The sequence below is a fragment of the Gallus gallus genome, chromosome 1 (genome assembly GCF_016699485.2).
Source record: "Gallus gallus isolate bGalGal1 chromosome 1, bGalGal1.mat.broiler.GRCg7b, whole genome shotgun sequence".
NCBI lineage: Eukaryota > Metazoa > Chordata > Aves > Galliformes > Phasianidae > Gallus > Gallus gallus.
Genome location: NC_052532.1, coordinates 31440254 through 31458311, shown reverse-complemented (window position 1 = coordinate 31458311; position 18058 = coordinate 31440254). Strand labels below are relative to the sequence as shown.

Below are 18058 nucleotides of genomic sequence, written 5' to 3'. Positions count from 1 at the left end.
TCACTTGCTATTGATCCTTTGCTCTAGTATGGATAAAATCAACAGTGTTTGTCACCTCGTTAGCAGTTTCTAAGTCACAATGCCTTGATTTTGGTTTAATTTGTATGTTTCACTATACTGTTTTTGAACTTGCATATTATTAAAATCAGAATTCAACAGTAGTTTTTCTACTTCCCTTGAAAGGAACAGATTTTTTTATCTTGAGCCATACTTTATTTCATTTTTGTGTACTATGTGTCAGTGAAAGATTACATCATTAACATTTAGAGCATTCAGAATGAAAAAGGAAAACACAGGTAATCAAAATTAGGTGGCCATCATGATGATGAGTCGGACACTTCCGATTTTCAAATATAACACTATAAATTATATCTGTAATAGCTGTTATCCTTTCTTAGAAAACATATAAATATGACCTGTCTAGAATCAGCTTACAGTTTTGCTCATTGTATTAGTCTACTGTTAATCTTTTCTGAGAGTAACAGTCACATTTACAACTTGCTGTGAAAGTTTAGTAAAATATGCTGAGCAATATAATTTGCTTAGAACGTTTTCAACAAAAAAGATTAATCCATTCCCTCATGACTAATTTACAACAAAGTAAGTTCCAGGATTTATATTGTTTAGAATGCGTGGAGATAGAATATTTAGCATTTAATGGAAAATGAAATACTTAATCAGGTTTCTGTTCTTGGGAAGTAAATAAATACAGCATATTTATTCATGAAGTTCTACTGAATACATTGTTAAATATCTCCCTCTTTCAGATTTAAGTATTTCTGGCTTTTATTTTCTAGGTTTTTTGTTTTTGTTTCTGTTTTTTCATTGTGAAAGAGAGATTAAATGACCATTGTACAATATCAGGAAGACAAGACTAAAGAAGTAGAAAGTTTGAAGCACCAATTTTAATATAAATGTGGATAAAAAGAAGAAAGTCTAGAGAAGATCAACAACATAAATCAAATTATAGGAAAAAAAATAGAAAAAAACAATAGATCTGGGTGTATTTATTACAGCAATAAAAATTTGTCCGGTTTCAAAAGCATGAATGCTTTTAAAAATACTTAAAATACATAAAAAGCTAATCCAAAGATTATAACTTGTTCTTTATGTTCATCGTGCACAGATAAGGTCATGATTTGATACTGTAACAGAGAACACATATAATAAACATCAGAGGAAAACATAGGAACAGTTAAGTGCTGAAATAGATTAACTGAGGTGGTCATTGCACTTTCTAAGTATCTTCGGGACCTGACAAACACCTGTCAGGGAAGCTGTAGAAGCCTTTGAGCCTGCTGTGAGTAAAAGACCAGTTTGATTATTTGAAATTTCAAGTTCTCTCCAAATTAATTTTGCACTTAATTCAGGTTAACTGCACAGCAAAATCTAACCAACATAGATTTCTTAGCAATAGTAGAAGTGCAGTGATACAGACTTTACCAGGCATATATTTACCAAAGCTTATGAATTTACAATACGTGCTGTATGACTTATCCAGTCCCTTTTCCACCTGCCAGCACACGTTGATGCTATTTCTTCAATTTTTATTTGTGGTTGCTGGTTCAAGGCGGTACAGGTTACAATTGCACCTCACCTTCTAAGAAGACCAACTCAAACTCTGCTAATCTTATCAAAATATTTTTCTGATCTTACACAACTCCAGAGCTATGGTTTGCAACTGTGTAAGTATACCTGTTTCTACTTGTACCCATTGAAAAATATCCTGCCATAATTTTCGAGGCACCATCTCTCATGGGCAAGAGCTGCCATAAGGTCAATATTTCTGGCCCATATATCTTACCCATCTCCTCAAAGTTCATAAATAAAAATAAATATTAGAAAACTAATACATAATATTAAAAATATATTTTTAAAAAGAAACAATAGGATTACGTAAAAAAAAAATGTGATCCCTAGAAATTCAGCTTTTCTTGCTTGAATAAATTTTCCCTTAATTGCCATTAAGAATTGTTTTTCAGCTCACTCTTTCATGGGACCTGAATGCCTCACTAAACAGTACGTGATGGCATAACTATTGACTAATCTGAAGGCTGGCTGCTTAATATGTGATTGGCATATGTTTAACATGGCTTCCAGCCTAAATTGGGCTAAACCAATGTCTTCATCCCTCAAGGAAAGCTTTTCAACTTTTCTGTTGAAACTAGGGACTATGATGTCAGTGGAGAACTAAACAAGGAGAACCAATTTTTTTTGTTTCTGCTCAGATTAACGCAAACCAAATTTTTTTCTTCAAGCCCCTGAATGAAAGTACAAGGGTTAAAAGACTAAGGTGAAATTCAAACTGAGAAGTATAGTCCTCTCTCATTTTTTCTTACTCTAATCTACATATTTTTTAATAAAGAAACTACAGAAACAACGCTAGAAGCCAAAAGTGAAATTCAAGATTCATTTCTACCAGCTAGCCATTTTAACTATTACTGTATCTCTTTGGTTGTACAGGAATCACAAGTTGTTTCTGCACAGGAGCACAAAGTCAACATACAGTAGGTGGAGAAGGGAAATAAGGGGAGATAAAGAAGTCTGTCCGCTGATCAAACCAGGTTATATTTATCTGGTCATAACATAATTCTTCTGTAGCTATAGACTAAGGTCAATGAATCTAGAGCTATAATCATAATACAGGAAATAAAAAATGTAAGAAATGCATTCACTGTAACATTTCTTCAAATTAAACTTGAAGTGGCAAAGGAGAATTGTAGGAATAGGAAAAGAATTCCTAATTAATGAGAAGGGCTTACTCTAATGTCTAAGCATATTGAAGCAATCAAATTTATGACATATTTTTGTTATATTTTTCCATAAGGAAAGCTTTGAACAAAGGCATTCTTTTGACTGAAAGTATCACTTTCCAAATGCAAGGGAGTTACAAGTACCATTTCTCTTTTTCATGACAGGTTTTTTATATATCCTATAAATATTGCAGTGTTTCCATGAATGAATTTACTAAATAATACAAAAGCAATGAAACTGATTTGTCCACATGTCAGGAAAGAAAGAAAAAGGAATTACATGGAATGACGTTTTGAGAAAGAGAGATCTCTTGTTTAAATAACAGGAAAAACTTCACTTCTTGCTTTTACGCTTGGATCAAGTTTCAGGAAGCTTCACATGGAAGAACAGATCATGTAAAATGTGGAGGAATCTTCTAGGAAATTTGGACTGTTGAGACTGCAGCAGCAGGGAAGAGAGATGGAGCAGGTATGATTCCTTGCTTCCATTGTCTGTATTTTAATTAGCTGCTTAGGAGTTTGGGGACTATTTACCTCACTGGATTCCTAACAATTACCAAGATCTATCTCTTAGCAGGATAATACTGTTTTTGAAAAACATTAGAAAAAGAAAATTTCCTTGAGAAAACCCTAAAATTTCATGGAGCCATGGCAGGATCTCACACACAAGATTATAGCAGATGCCAGGGTTTAAACCATTCCATCTTTCTGAAATGCTTTGCTCTGAGCAAAGCAGGATAAGAAAGAGCTACAAGTAGCCAACAGTCTTTCCAGACACTGGGCTTGAAACTGAAGGCAACAGCAGAAGTTTTCAGCTTATCCAGAAAAAACACAGCTTTTGGTTGCCATAGTAGATACATAGCCTCTGTGTTCTTCATTGCAGAAGACAGTTGGGAGAATAACTCAAGCCCTACTTATATTCCAAGGCAAATGAATAGCCTAATACATTCATAAACATGCAGTTAGCCTGGCATTTTTAGCCTGGTTTTTGTTTGTTTGTTTGTTTGTTATCTTCTCCATGTGTCCATTTTTCAACTTCTTCTTTTCTATTGACTATTATTGTCTATGATAAAAGTTTTGTTTCTTTATTAATAGGCAGCTTTCATTTGGCTATAAACTGATGACTTCTGTCCCCTATTAATCTAGCCATATGTCTCAGATAAAGATATATAATAAAAATAGAAAGATCACATTCTAAAGAAAAAAAAATGTTTCATGCTTATACTGCTGTACATGGATACTGAGTAATATTTACTGATGTAGTAATTTCCTTAAAGGGGAGCAGAGCATTGATCATTCAGAATTTTACTGAGGTTCTGATTTTGGGGCACTACTGTCTCTAACAGAAATGTTTCAATGAGTCTAGGAATGTGTCCAGACTAAGAAGAGTTAACACATTCTGAAATCACTAGCTTAGTTGACAATTTTGCTGGATTGGGATGTTTTTCTGCATTTCATAACATGCACCTCAGATATATCCATAGGATAGAAATGGATCACAGAAAGGAATAGAGAATTTTGCCATTGTTTCTCCTTGCCAGGATTTGACCCTAATATTTGAGTCTGGTGCAGAAAATATGATAATTTTACCATTTTTTGGGCGTGATGACTACTGTCTCCAAACCATTCATTTAAGTTATCCTCCCACTCTCACTGCTCTTTGCTCTGTCTGTATGATGCAGAAACAAAAGAACTGAATATATAAGAGATGATACGAACAGTAGCTTATTAGAACAAAAACGTTACTGGTTTCCTCCAGAGAACTTAGGAACTCAGAGGAAAGTGACTATAGCTTCTATCACTGTTCAGAGCCCATTTGAGCCTTCATCCTTTTAACAAACACTACCAACTTATATCAGAATCAAAACCAAATTTAAGTCCTCCTCTGGTCCTTTTATATAGTATACACCTCTCTGCTCATTGTACCTAATGCTAATGTAAGCAATAATTTTATCTTTACAAAATTCCCTGAGCTAGGACACTTTCTCTTGTGTCTGGGTGAAGCACTGCTGATTGGCCTGAAGTAAGCCCAGTACTGAAGGCAACAAAGGAAAATGACACAAGGCTAAAACTGAGCTATCTCTTTATTTTTAACACATATACTAAAGAGCTGTTCTGATGCTGTTGCAGCCACACACAGAGGTGGGTCACATTCATCATTAGCTCAAAAACTTTTCCAGAGAGCTCCAAAGATTTTGTCAGTGGCCAAGAAATTTGGTTACTCCCTGAGTATGGAGACCAATTCACTCTGTGGCTGGGGATCTGGAAACCACATCTTGTACCTTGAGAAGTGTGACTTACATGAAGATGATTCTGGGTCTGGTCTCTCAGTGTCTTCTAGAACAGGTTCTGTTCTGTATTAGTGTTATCTTCACCAAGGCAGCCACACTTCCTTTCTAGCCCGATGGGGAGTGCAGGTAAGCCACAGCACCTAAACCCTGTATAAAAGGAGCTTTTGCATAGTAACACCTAGTTGATCACTGCAAATATAATATCTGAACCAACTGCTTTCATCATGACTTCAGACAAATTGCAGTGAAGGGATGAGTGCCCTTCGGGCAGTGAGAGCCACTGAGCTTCAAGTTACATCTGAGAAAGGAGCAGCCCCTGTCCTCCAGCCCACTGAGACCAGGGAATGCTGCGGCTTCTGGTGCTTCCCTTCAGGCCTTTCCAGACAGAACCCTGTAATTAAATACTAGACTCTTCTTTTCCGTTATCTCCTGAAGAAGTTCAAACAGATGGTTTGATCTAAATCACTTCTCTTTTCTACCCCCTGCTTCTGTCCTGTTGGGCTGGCAAACTGAGAAAAGCATAAATATTTACTCAGCTTTCATTTTATCCCATGCCATCTACTTCTGCTTAACCACTGTTCACGCAACAGTATTTAAAACTATCAGCAGCAAGCTTTGTCATTAAGTCACTGTGGTTGGAAAGCTGTTTGCCCTTATGAGAATGAGTCCTAAGTGATCCTAAAGCAGCAGCAGAAACCCTTTCATATTTATCCGTCATTGAATTCATTCTCAAAGGTTTTATAAACATCTTGTTTTGTACATAAAGTTGAGATATTTGCTTATCTACAAATTTATGATTTATGTCTTAGGAGAAAGCAGAATCTGACAGCAGAACAATGAAGAAGTTAAAGTATCTGCAGCTTTGTAGCTTGTTCCCTTACTAAGACCTCAGAGAGTTTAGAATGATAAAAAATTAAGACCTGACACTCCCAACAGAACGCAATCTCAGATTTCCAGGTGTTTAAATAACAAAATAAGAGGGTTTTTTTGTTTTTTTTTTTTTTTTTTGGGGGGGGGGGGGGGGGGAAGCTTTTGCCTTCTTAAAAACATAATACTTCTCAGAATACCTTTAGATCTGTAAGCAAGGAAATAGAAAATAGCATAGCTGAGAGGCTCAAGAAAGTCAGTAACGTACAGAGTAAATGAACCATATTCTTTTCCAACTTGCAACTCAAATGCTAATTTGTAAAAATAGGATTTTACATAAATTCATTTTGTCTGAGAACATAATGGTTATTTCAATACATTTTTAATGTTAGATTTTGTAAAAATGTATAACATCATATATGTTATAACATATATAGTTATATACCATACAACATCTTACAAAGATGTTTAAAAAATTGTTCTCAAAAAAATCTTTAATTTTTTAAAATTTATTTATTTTCTGTAGGATTGAAGGATAATGTACAGACACCAATGAAGCTAATACAGTATGGTGGATCATCTGAGTCACAGAGGAAAAAGCTTGGTTATCCCAGAAATTTTTAGAGATTCCACACACTTTTCTTAAACTGGAATAAAATGATGAAATACATTAAATGTTAGTGACTGAAGTCTTCATCTCAAAAATGTGCTCTGAGTCCAGCAATTTGTTTTCATTGGAACTAATTTATTTTAAGGTTGACTACCTTATATTTTATACTGAAAAGTTCTTTCTGACATCAAAAAAAAAACCTGAAAATTGTAAAATCTCAAAGGAAAATATTTGTCAATTTTACATTTTTCTCAAGTTAATTTTTGGAACATGGAACTTTGTCTCTCAAACATCACTCTCTACATATACCTGAAAGGAGTGAGGTGGCAAGTTGGGTATCAGCATCTTCTTCCCATAACCAGCCACAGGCCAAGAGGTAATGGCTTCAAGTTGCACTAGGGAAGATTTGGATTAGGTATTATGAGGAATTTTTTGACAGAGAGTGGTTAGGCACTGAAACAGGTTGTCCAGGGAGGTGCTGGAATCACCATCCCAAGAGGTTTTTAAGGAAACTAACAATGTACTTAGGGATATGGTTTAGTGGGCAATTCTGGTGGTGGGTGGACCATTGGACTAGGTAATCTTAGAGGTCTTTTCCATTTTAATGATTCTATGATTCTCAGATTCTATGATCTCTTCCACTAACTTTTTTCTCAGATGAGGCTTTAGAAAATATTAAGGATCTTTTAAATTTATGATATTTATGGTGTTTCACTTATTGGGTGAAAGCTATTCTTTTTGATCCTTTACAGATTATCTTTAGAGAACTTTTGTTGATGTCTTATTTCTTACTACACTTTCGTGTAAGTACACTAAGAAATCTACATAACTTCATCACAAATGTGGCAAGTAGCAGTAAAAAAAAACAAATTTCTCTGGAGCTGCTTTGTGGATTTGTTCAAGCAGCACAATGCAAAATGAAATATTAAAAAATATACAGAATTAAATATTAAAAAACCCTCATATAAATTCACAGAATATATAAGCTTTACTTGTTACACCATAAGAGATCTGCATCAACAAAGTGCTAAGTAACTGAGTCAACGAAGCACTGAGTAAGTACATGAGTAACTGCATGAGTCAGCAGAAAAAATAACGTAACTCAAAAGGTCTGGAGGAAAGAGCACTACTTTATGAAAATTCTTATAAACACAATGAGCTGGTAAATATATTTTCTTGAAAAATGTATATTCATGCACCACATCATCAAGCCTGTTTCCTGGATTCTGGTTCTTCCATACAGTACAAGTCCTGAGAAGGGCATAAAGCTTTAGGATGTAATGTGTTACAGCATATACGGAGGGGAACACATGTATCTATCCTATAAGCCCTGTTCTGAGATCTCACGACCTTAAATCCCTCCAAAACAAAGTTTATTTGATACAACCGTAACAGATGAAGGAAGAAGCCCTGAACCATAGCAGCAGTTGACACTTAGAATTATTGGTTTCAGAGAAGATTTAATATTTCATTACAGTTCTGAACGAATATTGATGTTACTAAAAGCACACAGAAGACTAGATAAGGTTCATCTACCAAAATTTGATGATGTACCAACCATGTGGGTTGAATAACTCAGAACTGCCCATGCTCTGAGTGCTCCCCCGGGATGTTTCAATGTATGCTCTCCAATTAACATTTATGAGCAGAATTTGATAGACTTTCAAAACAGAATCAAATTTTCATTGTGAGGTCACTCAAGCCAAAAGGAAATATCCTCATCCAGAACCCTACCATGTCAGAGATCTTCTTTACTACTTCTACAAAACAGTTCAGAAAGCCCCAGGACTAAATTTCAACTGCATGCAGCAGGAAAAAGAAACTCAGTACTCAGAAAGAATCTGTGAGCCCTTTGTTTTATTTTCTTATTTTCTTCCTGGGAAAGGTGTAAGCCTATGTCTTGCAGGAGAATTTCCAAGTGTACAAATTATTCTAAGAGTGGAAAATATGTGCTCTTCACTCTGCACTTAGAGATCTTTTTACCTTGCATGGATTATTCAAAGTCTGTAGAGGCTTCATAAGAGCATGCGCATCTACTAACATAAGGCTCATAAGCTAGCTACTTATGGAGAAATGTGCCTTGCTACTCACCTTACTCTACAGTCTCTAAGCTTTCTTGACCAAATATTTCATTCAAAGAACCTAGATTTTTACCTCCCAGACCTCCTACCATCCTGTGACTACATCATCTTCCTGAAAAAAAGAGTTTTGAACCCTCTCAGACAAGAGTGTAACAGCTGAGTCTTCTTGCAGAGGTGTTCAAAACACATATCAAGTCTGCTCAGAGTATAGAAACCAGGTTGGTCATTGTTACATAGCTGTAGCACTTTCAAGGATGCAAGGTCAAGAAGTTAAGCACCTCCACAGCACAAACACCCTTATGTGGTACAGATGGAAGTCTGCCAAACAGCAATGAAACCACTTTTTCTGGACCAGGTCTAAGTTCCTATTTTCCTATGTTCTTCAGTACAGTCTACTTTTCCAAATATTAATCCTTCCTATGATCATTTATTTTTCCATTGAATTTGGGGATTGTATGAAATAAAGAAATCACATATAGAAAAGACGGGACAGAAATACATAAGGCAGAAGTGTTTTCCATTCTGAGGAAACAACTTACTAACTTTCAGGGGTAAATAATTCATATAAAAGCAGTCAAAGTGGGCACCCATCAGAGAGGATTTAAACATGGACTGAAGGAGAAAGGCTGCAGACTCCTGGTAGTATTGCAAGATGGTTCTCAAAACAACATGATGTGAGTCTCTGCGCATAGATACTGATAGTCCTGCCTACAAGCAGTTTCATTTCTCAAAACTGTTATATTTTTTACTCAGAATGCTTCAGAAGCATTCTTGATACTGAAAAAAAGTAGTAAATCATGCTGAGAAATAAGAGTATTTTCTCATGCAGAGCCAAGAATGACAAAGTAACAGAGAGGATATTTTCGACATATAAGGATATGTTTTAGATACTTTTGTACTCATAATTATCATAAGTAGCTGAAAGATTTGCTCAGATATCCATGATTCTGAGCTTTTAATAGCACTGTCATAAAGGGAGAATTCTCAGTGGCTGACTTCTGGGTTCATCATTTAAAACAGAAGATAGCAGAAGACCTTGTGAATCATTGAGTGCAATACTCTTTAAAAACATCAGAATATAGTCCCAATTGCAACTGTCTAAAGAGACCGTGGTATATTATTTCATTGATCAATTAGTAATTAAGCCTCAGAAAGATTTTCTTTATTGATCCTCAGCTGTATAAAACAATCATATTATTCAAATGGCTATTCTTTGGAGAAATTTATGAGCCAACAGGTTAAAATTGTCTAAAAGCTCGCTAATAACTTTTACACTATTCAACTACAAAGAAGAAATATCGATAATTAGTTAAACAAGATTCTTGTGTCTTCCTCATCAAATTTATAGGAGACAAGTATAAGCTTCATTTCTGGCTAACTTAATCTCTCTAATTGTAAATTCTCTGAAACTTCTGTTATCTCATTTAATCTAGAGAAATAAAGAAGTAAATGGAATTGTGTTCAGGACAGGATAATTACAACTCTGGACATCAATTTGAGAAAAAATCAGTCATTTTATCAGACATCTCATTGTAACTCTCTTAGCTTTTAATTCTCCATTAAACGAAGATGAATAAGAAAACACAATGCAATTTCCCATGAAACATAAGAGAATAAAATTAAAACAGAAAAATGACATAAATTTACAGTTTAACTGCAATGAACAACGTAGGGAAATTATTCTTAAAAATATAAGACAACATTAAGCAATATATAACATTTATTACCATTACGCTCAACTGGGTCATATATAGTGTATTTAAGAGCATTTTTTATTCATTCACTTAGTGATAATTTAGTCTGAGGAACAACTTAATTAGTTTGCATATAGTATAAATAAGAGAAAAATGAGAGAAACATTTATACTAAAGAAATAGGGATGTGTGGTGCTTAAGCTAGAAAAAAGCCCTCGCTTTAATCAAACTTCTTAAGTCAAGTCCTGGCATGCCCTACGCAAAGTCTTTCTGTGAAATTGGAATGGCAACTGGTGGTTTCCTACCATTTTTTTTTTTTTAATTTCAGAATAATACAAATAGAAACTGCCAATCTGGCAGTTATCAAATAATAAAGAGGACTGCTTTACCTAAAAATCTGAACTGATAATTGCTTGTCTTAATCTATCTTGTGTCTGCAGTATCTCTGAGACTGGTTCAACAACCATTAGTTTTTAAAGTTTTTCCATAGCATGTGGAAGTCCGTGCTGTGAGGTAAGTGACCCATGAAACATTTGGATTCACTTGGACGCATACACTGAAATTGCGTTGCTACAGATACAAGTGTTTACATTTTTAATAATTAAGAAGTCAAAGTAAGTTTAGAGAAACAATGCATTACTAACAGACCATACAAGGATAACTGAGACCAAAACTCAAATTGTGTTTGCTTTGCAAACATTACAGAGGAAGTAAAAGAACAGAGTATCCTGAAAAACATGAAGAGAAACTGCACACAGAAACAAAAAAATTTTCCCAACAAAACAAGTTTTGCACAGACTGTCAACATCAGTGTGACCAGATAATCTCTTCTGATCAAAACAGTACTGAATTAAAGAACCCTTGGGATTTTCTTTGGGTCCTTGGAAGTAACCCATGGAATGAATAGTGTTCTTGCATTTGAGTTGCATTTTGAGACTTGAGATTTACCCATGTTCCCTTTCTGATACTTCTTTCTAGGAATAACATTGAAAGAAAAAGAGTAGATGGCCTTCCTCATCCTGCCCTAAGGAGGGGTGGCATGACTCAGAGGACATGCCTACTATCACGTATGTAAGCGAAGGGAGAAACCCCCTCTTATTCTTCCTTCCTTCTTTCCTTCCTTCCTTTCTTCCTTCCTTCCTTCCTTCCTTGCTGCCTGTCTGCCTGCCTGCCTGCCTGCCATATTGTAATACTCCACTTGTAGCTATGTCAAGTGAAAGCAGAAAAAGAGGCAAGAGAGGAAAGGCTGGCTAAGTAATTAAGAGAGGCTGAATGCCCTTGAGGGAGAAAGGGTTTGGGACAGGAAGGAGCCCTTTGCTCCAGGATGGAATGCTGGCGTGAGGTGAGCAGGGACTTAGCAGCAGGAGAGGCTGGGATCTGAGGGAACCCTTGCTGGGGTACCACAGCATGAAGCTGTGGAGCAGGGAAGGCAGGCTGCCAAGGACAGGTGGCCTCTGGGAGGATGTGGTGTCTGGGATGGAAAGTTCAGCTCGCCTCAGATGCTTCTGTATGGAACCACAATTTGAGGTCAGAGAAACCTCTCCCCCCAGTCCTCTTTTTCTTTCTCATCTGCCTGAAATATCAAGCTTCTAAACTTCAGTCAGGAGCCATTTTCTTTCTCTGATTTATGAATTAGGGATTATATCCATGTGGAAACACTTTGTGGAAGCCCTGTGAATGTGGACATGATCCTAAAGCTTGGTGTTTGAAGTGGATTCTGTGAGTCTGAATGATGGAAGTTTGATCTGTCTTCTTGAATAGAGAATTCAAAACACATCATAACTTCTTGGTCTAGCAGTTCCACTACTCAGCTGTTAAATACAAACATGCTGTTCCTTGGAACTAAAAATACATATCCTAAGTGAAATTTTACAGCCCTTTTGCACTCACAAGCCAATACTGAGATTTTTTTACAGTGGTCTTTGAGGTCTGTGATACCACACTTCTTTTTAATAGCTGGATTTTTCATACACACCCTCATTGTGTAGCTGTGTCATCTTTCTGCAAGTTGGTATTTTGGGGACTTGTTGGCAAGCCAATTTTTGTTTATTCACTCCCATTCTATTCTCTGCACATTCCCAAACTCCTCTGGGAGTTTCAATTTCAATTTCTTTTTGTGTTTGAAGTTTGCATCTAGTGAGGCTATGTTCTCACGTGACTCATCCTTTGGCAGTGGCAACAGCAGGGGTTAGGGCTGCATGAGGAGAAACAGCTCAGGTACCTCTGACTGGTGTAACAGCAATTTTCTAAGGAGCTGAAAGGAGCTCATCAGAGTTACATAGTTCAAAGTGCAGAAAAAAAAGAAAATAATTTAAAAAAAAGAGGGGAAAAAAAGAAAAAAAAAGAGAAAAAGATAAAAAGAAAGATAAAGGAAAAGGAACTAAGTGAGTATGAATTGCAGACAGCCAGATCCTCTGTTATTTGTCATCTGCCACAGAATCTATGTCTAGAACAGCAGAGCCTCCATAGGCTGCTTTTCTGTATTTTCTTCTCTCTTCTACTTATAAATGTTATTCATGGCTGGGTCAGGATAAATTACACTTCCAAGATAATGACTTCAGACAGATCAAGAGAGCTCATTTGCATTTCTTTGTGTTTTGGCTTCAGTTCTTGTTTATGTCCTGAGGAGAATGTCAGAAAATTTTGGGAATTGTCCACTATTGTTTGGACTTTGGGAAAAAAAATTATGTCCAACTAAAACAGAATTGCCTGCTTAAATGTAGATTTGTTTGTTCTTTTTGTTAAGTTCTCAATTATATTAATTAAGAAATTAATTTATTAACTGTTGGTCATTTCTCCTAGTAATATAGGCCAATATCATGAAAGTAATCTATTTTTTGATTATTTCCCACAAGACACTGATTTGTTAGAGCTGCTCACGACGAATGATCAAGAAAACTAAGAGGGAGAAATCCTCCGGCTGTGTGAGGTTTCAAAAGAACAGGTATTTCTCTTTTTTTTTTTTTTTGACAAAGTTACTAGTTGTAACAAACAAGTAGGAAGAGCGGAAGGAGGAGGAGTATCATCATCACAGAGAAACGCGCAGACAAAGGTGTCAGTGGGATGCTTTTGCAGAGCCCCAGTAGCTATTAAATATTTCCAGTAAATTTCCTCTTTAAATGATTACTCATTTTCAGAGACATTCAGCTCTGAACTGAGAGATTTGAAGGCAGATATAAAATAAAAAATTGCATATGGCAAAATGCGCAAGACCTTAAACAGTTAGGCCAAGTACAAACCCTCTATTATTTTGTACTTTGTTGTACATTTTTTTGGCAATTGAACAAGCAATATTCAAAATATTTTATAGAATACAGAAGAAAGAAATGAGCTTGGAATTGGAAGTGGAATAAAATGATAGATACATAACTTTACATAATATAAATATTTTATGGGGAAAAAAAAATGGTAGCTGCCTGAGATTCATACAGACAGCCTCAGTGTTTATTCACAGTTCATCCTTACTTAGACACAGCATGCATATGGCCCAAATAGCCAGGATTATCTTGTTGGCCCAACAGAGGAAATATTCTCAGTTTAATGGAGAAATAAAGACTTAAAAATCACAAAGCTTAGAAGATCATCTGCATTATTCAAACCATGATTGTGTAAGGATTCAACAATAGACATTGTACACACTTTTGTGTTGGAAGTCAGGAACATCACAACAGTTAGCATCATGGTGTTAATCTGGATCAAGGATTTCCCTTACTAATGCTGGAACATCTTTTTTTCTCCTCTCTTTTACTGTTAAGGGTGTTGGTAAGCTGTGGCTACAAACTTTATCTCATAATGTTGTTAGCTTTGGAATTACAGGGATTTTTCCCTATTCCTAAGGAACATTTTATTATTCCAGCCCTGCCCTGAACACCATCTAGCTGTTAATAGTTTTGTTTCCACTCAAGAATAACTTCATGACCAGCAAAGTAATTAAAATATAAATACACACTGTTGTTTGGTTTATATACATATATATATATATATATATATGGATATATATATATATATGACTGCCTGAAGGTTTAGAGAAAGGCTGATGAAAGAAGTCATGAGCCACCAGCTATGTGCCAAAGCAAGTTATTCTATTTAGAGAGTACAAGTACAGTTCCGTCTTTGCTGACAGCACACACCATTGCGTAAGTACAGTGCCTTGTAGGAAAATGTCAAGCACCAGAGGACTTCAGACAGGATTAGCAGACGTTACGGTCCAACAAAATCATTATGACAATCTCGCCTGATCCCAGGAATTACAGGTCAAGGAATGAAAAATTAACTGATCCTACTCAAGGATTTCAGGGAGAAGGAATTGAGTTAAGCCAAAGAGCTTTAAACAGCCTCTCTCCCCTGGGTGTTTTGGTATGGAAATGCTGTATTTACACATTGTCTCTACCAGCAGAGAAGGTGGAGGACAGCTCATTAGTTCCTGCTTTTTTGGCTTTTCTTTTCAAAAGCCTTACAAGTGTAGGCACATATAGATCTCTTAGAATGTGAAAAACGTATATAAGATTTAGGCTCTTCAAAGCTGTTCCCTGTGAATAATAAAGGATTTTGATATTTCTTTTCGTCTTCTAAGGTCATTTTTTTTAATTCAATAAAAGTTTTGGATATTGCTTTAATATTCAAGTTAAGTTATTATTAGCTTCATCTTAAAAATATACAATTAATTTAAGAACTTGAATATTAAATATCTCGTGTACATCTGTGTGCAATGTCTCTTGACTTTTAAGCATGGTTATAACTGTCTTTTCCAGGGAGAAATACATTATCAATCCCATTATCTTTTTTTTTTCTCTTGCTTCCTTGTAGCAGTTGAACAGTTGAGGGTATGAAGTGAGATTTCATGCAAAGCAGGATGCTAAAAAAAAAGTCAGTATAATCATGTGATATTCTTAGTGACATTCTCCATAATCCTTACAATAAAAAAACAATATTAATGATAGATTTCATCAGAATGCATTTTATCTACTGCTCCAAAGAGTGTGCAAACCCAATAGATTAGTTTCTGCACCCCTCCTGAAGCAGGATTGATTTTATCTGGCCTTTTGTTTGTTTGCTTCTTTGCTGTCTCCTAGATCCACGAGGTGGCCTATTTACAGACTGGCATATATGGAAAGGCCACAAAACAACCTCCAGTGCCTGACTTTTCCTTCTACAGTTTTGCATTGTAATACTGATGAAATCTGACTGTTTTCTTTGGAAAATCTGATGACATGTGAGCCTGCAATAAATCTTGACTTGCAGTACATTACACTTTCCTAGGGCAAATAATCACGTATTACTTGTATAAAAGAGAAAGATTCTCCTACAGGAGTTCCTACGGGTTTTATATTTCAACATACCAGTTTGAATGAGAAGATAATAACCTGCCTCACTGCAAAGATAATTTAGAATTACCAATGGCCTTTGCTTCTGCCTATTTCTGTTTTGTCTTCATTGTAATTACTAAATACTGCTTTGAGTACTGCTATAACTGAGGGAAAAGCATTTCATGGAACATCAAATAATGGAGTTGTGGGACTTTGGAAAAAAGGATGAGAGGTTCATCTAGAAAGGCTCAGGGAATACTGAAAGGGCCGAAGCAGAGGTAAGCTTGAAGGATCACGCAAAGGATTTGAGGTAGTATAAGGATCCTGGGCACGTGGTTGAAGATAGATACATCCAGACTGGGGGGAAGCCTGGGATTGAAAAGGTTGAGCAGGAAGGACAGAGGGAGATGGATACCTTTTCTCCCCAGTGTCCCTCTTGACACAGGACCCATGCCAGCAGGAGATAAAGCATGCATATGATTTCAGCCATGTTTCCTCCACTCACCTGCTGTACTCCTGGCAGGAGAGTAGCAGCTGTGAGGGTAATGAAAGTGTTTGCTGTATTCATCTGGCAGGCTGAAGACACAATGAAGTCTGGGAACAGGTACTGCCTCCAGAAGCAAAAGCGTTAATGAGAGCTGCCTGGGGAAACACCACAGAGCCTTCCTCAGGGTCTTGTGCTGGAAAAGAGATGCAGTTTGTTTTCCTCCTTCCAGCATTTTCTTGATTTCCATTTTCTTTCTTTCTGTTTAATTAAGCTTCCTGGTACCTAAGAGTATAATAAAAAACATTCCAAACCACATAAACATGAAATAACACAAGCCTAAATGACTTATTAAGCAAAACTTATGAATCAGCACATTTACTCAGAAGTGAAAGCCAAAGACAAATATCTTTTGGTTAAAATTTGCAGTGTAAAAGCTTTAATCCAGACTATCTCCGTCATTGCAAAATTATATTCAAATCATCAAAAAGCTCACAAACACACTCAACAATTTTTTCTATATGTTCTTGTGTGATGTTTGTTTTTGAAATGAGTTGACAAAACACATTTTCAAATCTACAAAATATATAAGTGAGAAGAAAGAGAAAAATTTGGATTACTGCTCTTATACACAATCTGAACTTTATAATTCAGTCCCACACAGATCCTAGCTTTCTTGAATCTCTGAGACATTTGGGTAAGGATGATATTGCTATTGTCATGATGATGATGGCTCCCAAACTCCTTAAATATGTAATCAGATTTAGCAGTCTGAGACTCCCTTTCCTGCTCATAAAGAGGAACAAGTGACACCCATCTCCTGTGGCTAAAGCAAGTTCCTTGCCCTGTTCCCTTCTTGGAGGCACTACAAAAGGGATGCTCCCCTGAAAACACAGGGAGTGTCATCACTGTTCTTCTGTTAAGGCAGCCATGCTCCTGCAAGGGTTCTCAGCTCTTCAGTAAAATTGTTCCCTTCCTTCCAGTTCTTCCTCAGGAGATGTTTCACTGTCTCTTTCACCTGTGCCTTTCTGACTGCTGTTTTCTGATTTTCTCCACTACTTCACTGCATAAATAATTTTGGTCTGATTTAAAACCTTCCTGGATAAAATTCTTACATTGAAAAAACAAATGAGTAAAAAAATTTTAAAGGCTTTAAGACTATTTTGGTTAAACATAGAAGTATCCTGCTAGTAGAAGGAGTACTATACTCAGCCTCATCCTTCCAGACCTATACATTGAATTGTTCTGCACACATGCCAGTACTGGCAAAATTCACATTGAGTTGAGACAGAATTGAATATTCAATAAAGTATAAGGAATCAACAAATGGTAAACAAACAAACAAAAAAAATTGTCTTTTGCAATGTGCAGTATGGATATATAATTAATTACATATCCAATATGTAATTAAGCACTAAGAAATAGCAAAAAACAAAACAAAAAAAAAAAACCATATATATAGCATTAAGAGGATTCCAAGAGAAAAACAATATATATGGCATCTATTTACCCACAGAATTAGCCATTTGTAGCATCAGTGGGTAATAAATGGACTGTATAATGAAATAATTATCCCATTTAAAATTGTCTACTTAGAAAAGATAGAGACTTCCAAATTGCAGACTTGTTTTGTAGATGAAACCCATTAACTTCTTATTTAGTTAGTGAGGTAGCTCTTACTCTGAGAGCAACCTAGGCTTGGAAACAAGGGCCAGTGTACTGAAAGAATCCAAAACAGCAAAATGATTTAGACTCAGGTAGAAGATGCTACAATACTTCTCATGAGAGTCCTTTTGGAGTAGTTGTAGAAGTGTCAGACCATGCGATTGTCCTCACCTGCTTTGACTGTCTGGAGGTGCCTTACAAGCATTTATCTGTGTAAACTGGGTTTTCTCTTTGTCAATGAGGAAGATTCTCCTGAGGATGTTCAGTTTGATCCTAAAAGACTTCAGGTGGTAGTTATTTCTTTCTT

General features: G+C 36.0%; 1 long non-coding RNA gene across 1 annotated transcript in view; it reads right to left on the bottom strand.

Moving 5' to 3' along the window:
- Positions 1–16208, bottom strand: part of LOC124417500 — a 38433-nt gene extending 22225 nt beyond the window's left edge. Inside the window, exon 1 of the long non-coding RNA XR_006932381.1 lies at positions 16108–16208. This is a non-coding gene — a long non-coding RNA (uncharacterized LOC124417500). The remainder of the gene's footprint in view (positions 1–16107) is intronic.
- Between the last annotated feature and the right edge of the window lie 1850 nt (positions 16209–18058).